We start from the raw sequence: 9,517 nt of genomic DNA, 5'->3' as shown, positions 1-9,517 counted from the left end.
ACTTTTATTATCAGTTTATTATCTCACAGTCTACATGATTAAGGTACTAAGATGATTAGAAGTAGATATTAAGTTTTATAAGTTATCTTTTGAGCATCAAGATAATCACATGATTTATCTATTTTGACCTACTGATATGATGAATTAGATTAAAAATTTTTCCAATTACAAAGCTAACTGAGTCACATTATACTTTTAATTGTTTGTGGATTGAGTTTACTGTTATCTAGAATTTTTCCATCAGTGTTTTTAGATATGTGCTTAGTTGCTCAGTCATGTCTGACTCTTTGTGACCCCATGGTGGCTCTGTCCATGAGATGCTGCAGGCAAGAATATTGGAGTGGGTTGCCATGCCTTCCTCCAGGGGATCCACCCAGCCCAACCTAGGTCTCCCATGTTGCAGGTAGATTCTTTACTGTCTGAGTCATCAGGGACGCCCCTGGCCTAAACTTTAGTTCTCTTTGTGCTATCTTACATCTTGCTGTCAAGATCTGCCAGCTTTGTATGATGAATTGCAGGGTTATATCTTTTTTATTTTCACTACAATAGTTTAGGTGGCATTTGAATTTTCTGCTAATTAAAATTTTGCAAGGAATCACTTATAACAATATTTGGAACTGGAATTGATTTTTTATTTTATTTCTCAATTCCTTCTTCATTCATTTTTTTATTCTCTTACCCTTCTTGGGACAATTTTGGTCATTTTTGTTTGCTTAGAAAATAGCCATTTTATTGTAATTTTCAAATATAAGCACAGAATTATAGACTATCCAACCATTTAAAATATCCTCTACATTGATGGTAACATTTCTTTCTATACTACTTTTGGGGATTATATTCTCCTTATAGCATATCTTTATTATTTCTTTCTTCTTGCCACTCTTTGTCTAACTTGATGTTAGTTTTTTATAAATTAGTGTGCTGAATGCTTGATTTGTTTTCATCTCTTATTTAATGATGACATCAATTATAGTATAAAATTTCATCACAATAAATTAGTCCATATCGCATAAGTTGTACCATAAACTATTCTCTTCACTGTTGCTATACATATTGTCTTGTAAAATCAGCTTTATTTTCTTCTCTTGCCCAACTGTTATTTCAAAAAGTCTTTTCTATTTTTAAATGATTGATATTTTGGTTGGCAATTTTGTTTTTATTTCAGGCTTACTGCATTATTTATATGGTCATTTTATGTCTTTTTTTTTTTTTTTTGCTGTGAAATATTTTAAAGTTTCTTTACCTTGTTCTGTTAATAGCGTGTGCTGATTTTAATGTGTTCTAGGGCAATATGAAGCATATGTTATTCCTATTTGCAGGGTACAGAGATATACATCCTTCTAATAACTTTTGTCTCTAAGCTCAAAGTTGACCCCTCACAATCCATGCTCCATGCTGCTGTTGAGGAGGATTGAGGAGGAAGGTTCACGAAAGAAACTGGATTGGGCTATAATTAGGCATAGCGAGAAGCATCAAATGTCTGTGGGTAACTGAGACACTATGTGAGAATTGCCTCAATATATCTGGTTTTGTTTCCTTTTACATGCCTTAGCATTCTGCATTTTTTATTATGTTCTGAATTCTCTAGATCATAGAATATTTTACATATTAAAAAACAAAGTGCACTAGTTAAACAGTCGGAACCACAGTCCTTGCTGTTCTTATTTTTTGCTGCTGTTGTTTGGATTTTATTTCATAATCATACATTTAACTTTGCAATCCAGTTAAACTTGGAAGGGGATGAGGAAAATACGAAACTCAAAGGACTGCAGTGAGAGCACAAAGATTTTAGGATATTTCGAGCAGATGGGGGTGAAAGGGTGCTCTCCTCAGCTACAGAAGGACTGGTCTGGTGGTGACGTTAAACACAGGTCAAATTTATGGGATTTGTCCACAGTCAGCAATGGTGATCTTGCTGATCTTGCCATTCCAGGACCCAAAGAGGTCCATGTCTCCCACAATGTTCATGCCCTCTCTCACTTTGCCAAAGACCACATGCTGGCCATCCAACCACACAGTCTTGGCAGTGCAGATGAAAAAATGGGAATCATTTGTGTTGGGGCCAACGTTTGCCATGGATAAGATGCCAGGACCCATATGCTTCAGGATGAAACTCATCAACAAAACTCTTCCCATAGATGGACTTGCCACCAGTGCCTTTATGGCATATGAAGTCACCACCCTGGCACATAAATCCCAGAATTATTCTGTGAAAGCAGGACTGGCATGTAATAAATCATCAACAAATAATTTTTGAATAAACAAGTTTTTGGGGTACTTAATTTTCATAAATAAGATTTAACGTTCAAGTGAAAGTTTCTACATTGTAAGACTCATAAACAGAAGGACTTGAATTTGAACCTAGATCTTCTGATACTGAATCAGAATTTTTCTACTGAAGTGCTTCTTAAAATTTTGCAAATTCCTTTTGCAGCCAAACAAGAACAGGCAGAGTTAAGGTAAAATTCTGCAAAATTTAATGGATTTGGGGTTTTGCCAGTTTTTCATTTGGCATCTATCTCACATACATTAAGTTTTTGTAAAATAGTTATATATATATATATATATGTATATACCTATATGAAATTGAAACAGTAATTATCTCCGTATTTTAAAACAGAGCAAAGGATTGACAAAGAATTACTGAATGGGATGAGAAATATATGCAGTTTTCGTGCGTGCATGCTAAATTGCTTCAGTTGTGTCAGACTCTTTGTGACCTTATGGACTGTAGCCCACCTGGGCTCCTCTGTCCATGGGATTCTCTAGACAAGAATACTGGAGTGGGTTGCTATGCCTCCTCCGGGGGATCTTCCTGACCCAAGAATTGAACCTGTGTCTCTAATGTCTCCTGCATTGGCACGTGGGTTCTTTACCACTATTGCCACCTGGGAAGCCCTAGTTACTTAATCTATGCACACTTACATAAGAAACAACCAAAAAAATTACAAATATTGGTTCTAGGATGAACTTTTATTCTGTTCTTACGTAGGAACTGGTTGAACTAAAAGTAGGAAACAGCAAAGAGTAATGTCTCTCTTGGTTCTATTTGGATAGCATTTAAAAAATTATTTTCATTTATATTTTCCATTGATTCTTTTCTGCATTCTGTGCTATGTATACCCTATACTTGTTTTTTTATAACTTCTTTTTTTTAAAGAATTCTGAGTACTAAAACTAGAGACTTTTCAGTATTTTTTTCTCAGTATGTAATTGCTGAATGTTCAGACCTTAGAGATGCATCATTGATTACATCCCTGGATCTAACTATCTCTAGTCCTATTTATAAAGAAGTTGAGGAGGTTTTCTCTTCTCTCACATACATAGCACGTGTGTGTCCATGCACGCACACACACACACACGCTTCTAGAAGCTCTGTGTGGAGAAGCAGAATGCTCACTCACTGTCGCATATTTCTGGAGGTCCAACCACAATGTCTGACACCAAGCCAGTGCTCAACATCTGTCCAAGGTCTATTTTGTGCTCTCTCTCTTTCTCCATCTGAACTCTGATCTGGGCTAGAGCAGCATGTGGGGATGAAAGTCAAGAGTTTTGGGATTCTGCAGGGTACAATCACCCCAATACCAAAACCAGACAAATGTGTCACACAGAAAAGGAAAATTACAGGTCAATATCATTGATGAATATAAACGTAAAAATCCTCAACAAAATACTAACTCACAGAACCCAACAACACATTAAAAGGAGCATATACTGTGATTAAGTGGGGTTTATTCCAGGGATGCAAGGATTCTTCAATGCAAATCAATGTGATATACCATATTATTAATAACAAATTGAAAGATAAAAAGCATATGATAATCTGTATAGATGCAGAAAAAGCTTTCAACAAAATTCAACACTGTCAATGACAAAGTAGCATTTACCAAGAACATTGCCAATGACTGAACAACAAAGGCATTTGCCATCCGCCTCTATGGAGATTAAACCAAATGCTGCTACTGTTGACCTTCAGCGACCCCTGAGGGAGTTCAGGGTGGAGTGAGGCACTCTGTGCTCCAGGGAATCCGGTGGGACAGATCTTTAGATAGTTGGATGCTTTTCGGAACAGATTTTATGATCTCAATCCCTGCATCTCCTCATATCTAGGGGAGCACTACATCCCTTCCTGGTGACATCAGATCCTCATGACTAACAAAAACCTTTTGTAAAATGAGTGTTTCATGGCACTGAACTCCCCCTTCACCAAAACCTTATATATATTGACTTTCCCCCACTGCCGCTTTGGAGCAGAGCTATCTCTCAGAGCTATCTGAGATGCTGCCTCCCAGGCTGCAGTCCTCATTTTGCCCCAAATAAAACTTAACTCACAACTCTCAAGTTGTACATCTTCTTTTTTTAGTTGACAGTGCCCAGTTTTGAAAAACACTCTCCAGAAAGTGGTCATTGAAGGAATCTACCTCAACATAATAAAGGCCATATATGACAAACTCACAGCAAACATTTTTCTCAATGGTGAAAAACTGAAAGCATTTTCTCTAGATCAGGAATAAGACAAGGGTGCCCACTTTCACCACTATTATTCAGTATAGTTTTGGAAGTCCTCACCACAGCAATCAGAGAAGAAAAGCTTTCTCTGCCCTGTCACTTTAAATAAAAATCTTTGCTGCACAAAGCTCTGATTGACTGAGATTGTGTCTTTGGTCCCAGAGTTAAATCTTCTCCTTTGGAGACCATGGACTTGTCACTGAACACTGTTCACCATTCACCATCAGCTATCAATATTTTCCTAATGAGTAAAATATTCAGTATACACATTGGGATGATATCACAAACTTAGTGTATGACTTAAATAGTTCTCCAACCCATGTTTTCTGACACCAAATCTAGAGTTTACTCCATTATGCCACCTAATTCTCTGGATAAAAGGTTTCAAAACACTTGACTTCCAAACACCACGGTATTTGTTTGCATCTTTGGTTTGTGAGAGTTGTACCACTTTATCTGCACAAAGTGAGGGTACAGAAATGTCTCAGTTCCGGTGCTTAACTGTTCTCCTAATGGCTCTTGAAATCCCTTCAGGCATGTCTGCTTTGCTTTCTACCTTTCACCTTTAATTGTCCTAGTTCAGTTGGGCTGGGTAACCACCATCCAAAGTGGACCATTTTTTTCAGGTGATCATAAATTGGGAAATTCTTCCTAATCCAATCACTTGTGCCAAAGGCATAAGTATTATTTTAGCTTAAAGCACATGATTTGCCTGTCACAGAATACTTTTTGGGTATTAGTCTCTTAGCAATATTTTTTGAAACTTCTCATCCATTGCATCCCACCTGCTCCCTGCAGGTTATACGGCTCTCTTCCTTGTGATTATACAGCTCAGAGGATGCTCTATTCTACCATTGTAAAATGGTCTTGTGTGGCCACTTGAAGTCATGTCCAATTATTCCATCCAGAGACAATGCCATAGTCATCCTTAAAAACTGTTTTCCAAGGTCAAAGTTCACAATATCTCCTGGTTCTGTCATAATGCCATCTTAATATTTACCTTTCTGTATTAAATGGCAAATCATCACTACCACTTTCTGATTGTGGGGAAAAATTGCAATAGTCAGCTAAGCAAAAAAATGCAATTAGAATTCTTCCATGGAACAAAGGTCTATTAAAAATGACAAAAGAAAACAATATCTTTAAGTATCTCAAATTTAAATACTCTGATAGTGAACAGAAAAAGGAAATTTAAAACATAGTTTTTAATTCTGTAAAGAATGAGAGTCACAATAGTTTCTGAAATAAAGCAGATGTTCAATAAATGTGCTGAACAAATGAATGAGTAAATGGTTAGTGCATACAGCTTACCTCCTTGTTCACTGATTCAGAAATGCCTTTAGCCATCCTAGAAAATGGGTTGTTTTCCTACCAATCAATCTTAACCTTCTTTTCTGAGTGATCTAAGCACTAGTTAGTCTTCTATTTATCTTTGCTGTTGCTCTCAAGCTAGGCTGCAGCAGTATGTGAACCTGGAACTTCCAGATGTACGAGCTGCATTTAGAAAAGACAGAGGAACCTGAGATCAAATTGCCAACATCTGTTGGATCATAGAGAATGTACCAGAATTTCAGAAAAACATATGCATCTGCTTCATTGACTATGCTAAAGCCTTTGTGAATCACAACAAACCATGGAAAGTTCTTAAAAAGATGGAAATACCAGACTGCCTTACCAGTTTCCTGAGAAATCTGTATGCAAGTCAAGAAGCAACAGTTATAATTGGACACAGAACAACAGACTGGTTCAAAATTGGGAAAGGAGTACCTCAAGGTTGTATATTTTCACCCAGTTTATTTAACTTGCATGCAGAGTACATCATGTGAAATGCCAGGCTGGATGAATCCCAAGCTGGAATCAAGATTGTGGGGAGAAATATCAACAACCTCAAACATGCAGATGACACCACTCTAATGGCCAAAAGTGAAGAGGAACTAAAAGGCCTCTTGATGAAGGTGAAAGAGGAGAGTGAAAAAGCTGGCTTAAAACTCAACATTCAAAAAATGAAGATCATGGCATCCAGTCCTATCATTTCATGGCAAATATATGGGGAAAAAGTGGAAACAGTGACAGATTTTATTTTCTTCAGGTCCAAAATCACTGCAGACAGTGATTGCAGCCACAAAATTAAAGACACTCCTTGGAAGGAAAGCTATGACGAACCTAGGTAGTGTATCAAAAAACAGAGACATCATTTTGCCGACAAAGGTCTGTATAGTCAAAACTTTGTTTTTTTCAGTAGTCATGTACAGGTTTGAGATTTGGACCATAAAGAAGGCAGATACTTTCAAACTGTGGTGCTGGAGAAGACTCTTGGGAGTCCCTTGGACAGCAAAGAGATCAAACCAGTCAATCCTAAAGGAAATCAATCCTGAATATTCATTGAAAGGATTGATGTTGAAGGTGAAACTCCAATGCTTTGGCCACCTGATATGAGGAGTTGACTAATTGGAAAAGACCCTGATGTTGGGAAAGATTGAGTGCAGAAGGAGAAGGGGGTGACAGAGGATGAGACGGTGGGATGGCATCGTCAATACAATGGATATGAGTGTTAGCAAACTCCGGGAGATAGTGAAGGACAGGGAAGACTGGCTGCTGTCCATGGGATCACAAAGAGTCAGATACTACTGAGTGCCTGAACAACAACAACAGTTTTATAGAAAGTTTCCCAGGCTCTCAAAACACTGTTCCAGCTCCATAGAATATCAAGATCCTATCTCTCCATTGGAATTAAGGTCTATTTCCATTGCAATGAAACCTTTATGTTGTCACTTTCTGGATACCTTGTTAGGATGCCTCTTTGGGGGCACTAAAACCTCTAAAAAACCAAGGCCTAGGGCCATGGGTTTGGGGAGCAAAATATTTTAAAATGAGTCAGTAGATACACATAATCTGACACATTTCCACATTAACCAGCCACTTGCTCACATTGCCCTCTCTTCCTAGGCAGCTCCCATTTGGAGTTTCTACCAGAATGTTCTCTGGGGCTAGGCAACTTTATTCCTGCTCTTGGAATAACAGGGCAAGCAGGTGTACAAATGAGGGTAAGACTATACATGGCTCACTTAACAGCACTTGGATGTGTCATTATATCCTTACCCCTTGCTGTGTAAGGGGTAAGTGTATATATATCACTAGTTGCAGGGAAGGACTAGAGTAGGACAGAGAATCCTTATTCAGTAATTGTGTGCGTGTATGTTCAGTCGTATCTGACTTTTTGCAATCCCATGGATGGTAGCCTGCCAGGCTCCTCTGTCCATGGGATTTCCCAGGCAAGAATACTGGAGCGGGCTGCCATTTCCTTCTTCAGGGGAGCTTTCTGACCCAGGGAACGAACCACGTCTTCTGTGTCTTCTGAATTAGGAGGCAGATTTTTCACCACTGGGCCACCTGGGAAGCCCAAATAATAATTGAAAACGTATGCCTTGTCTGCATGGGAGGGAGTTTGGGGGAGAATGGATACATAAATATGTATGGCTGAGTCCCTTCACCTGAAACTATCACAGCATTGTTAATCGGCTACGTGAAAAGTGAAATCGCTCAGTTGTGTCCGACTCTTTGCGACCTCACAGACTGACTATAGCCTACCAGGCTCCTCTGTCCATGAGATTTTCCAGGCAAGAATACTGGAGTGGGTTGCTATTTCCTTCTCCAGGAGATCTTCCCGACCCAGGGATTGAACCCGGGTCTCCCGCATTGTAGGCAGACGCTTTACCGTCTGAGCAACCAGGGAAGTCACTATACCCCAATGCAAAAGAAAAAGTTTAAAAAAGAAAAAAAAAAATGTGCCTTGATGCTCCAGTAGTTCATACTTTGTATATAAAGAGAATCTAAAGATAATGATGACTTTTTTATTGTTAACTATTATTACATGCTTATCTTTACATAAATTCTGTTTCAATGGAGTTTTGCTTCATTCTTTTTCTTTCTTCTTTTTTGCTTAATATGGGTCCTAATTTCTCCTCTTAGGAGTTGTAATCCCCATTTCTCCTACAATCAATGTTCTCAACTGTCTACGGTAAATACTCAATAACTATGTGCTTCTGTCAATGCTTTCAGGCTGATCTAGTTTATTATCCAAGTGGGTTATATTGTCTCCCAATAAGTAGATGGGCTGGAATAATTAAAGGTCAGCTCAGGCAGTTAGAGAACTGTGTACCTAGACTGCATTATTTTGACTCTTTATAAACTGTCTTTACTGAGCTAGGTTTGGAATGACACCAAGGTTAGTATTGAGGGGTGTTATATAAGAAACAGCTGCAATCTTGCAGCTGCATGTCTCTTATACTGGTATTGAAGCTTTATAGTTTATTATGTTACACAGCTTCTTCTGTGTGAGGATGCAGAATAAATTCCATTCATGCTCAAGCAGGAAAGGCTGGACTTCCTCTTGACAATATTGTAAATCTAGTAATTAATCATAATATTTTCACTATTCTTTGCTCAGAAAACCAGATATAAATATGCATATCCTTTTGTGAAAATGTATTATCTGTTACAAATTTTGCATCAGTCTTATCTTTCACATTTTTTTTTATTTCATTGCTTTTTCTCACCAATTATCTCACTTATTTCTAGGTTTTATATTATTCAATTGTTCACTTTTTTATAAGTTGCCTCAAATTCTTCCCCCTTGTTTTGAATAAGTCAGATAAGCATCTATAAATAAAAATTGTGTAGATAAACACCATAAAAAATTTTAATATTCAGTAGTTGGTTTAATTAGCTTAAAATACTTTATAAGAATAAAATTAAATTTAAAACTGATTATAAAACACTTCTGATTTTAAGCTCACTCTTAGCATAAAAATTATATTGTTTTAAATTTATATTCTGTTAAGCCAAATGTATATGTCTTTCTACCATTAATTTCTTCTGAATTAATTTTTCCAAGCCATATAATATTAAACCATTTTAACTTTCTATCATTAGATTATTACTGCATTTTCTAATTACTTAGGGAGATTCATTCTGGAAATATGCAGATGAAATTTTAGGTTTCTTGTTC

General features: G+C 37.3%; 1 pseudogene; it reads right to left on the bottom strand.

Annotated features, from left to right (window-relative positions):
- Window positions 1-1,878: 1,878 nt before the first annotated feature.
- LOC122693182 lies at window positions 1,879-2,191 on the bottom strand (annotated as a pseudogene).
- Between the last annotated feature and the right edge of the window lie 7,326 nt (window positions 2,192-9,517).

The sequence above is a fragment of the Cervus elaphus genome, chromosome 5 (assembly GCF_910594005.1).
Source record: "Cervus elaphus chromosome 5, mCerEla1.1, whole genome shotgun sequence".
Taxonomy (NCBI): domain Eukaryota; kingdom Metazoa; phylum Chordata; class Mammalia; order Artiodactyla; family Cervidae; genus Cervus; species Cervus elaphus.
This window is presented reverse-complemented; position numbering and strand designations above follow the sequence as displayed.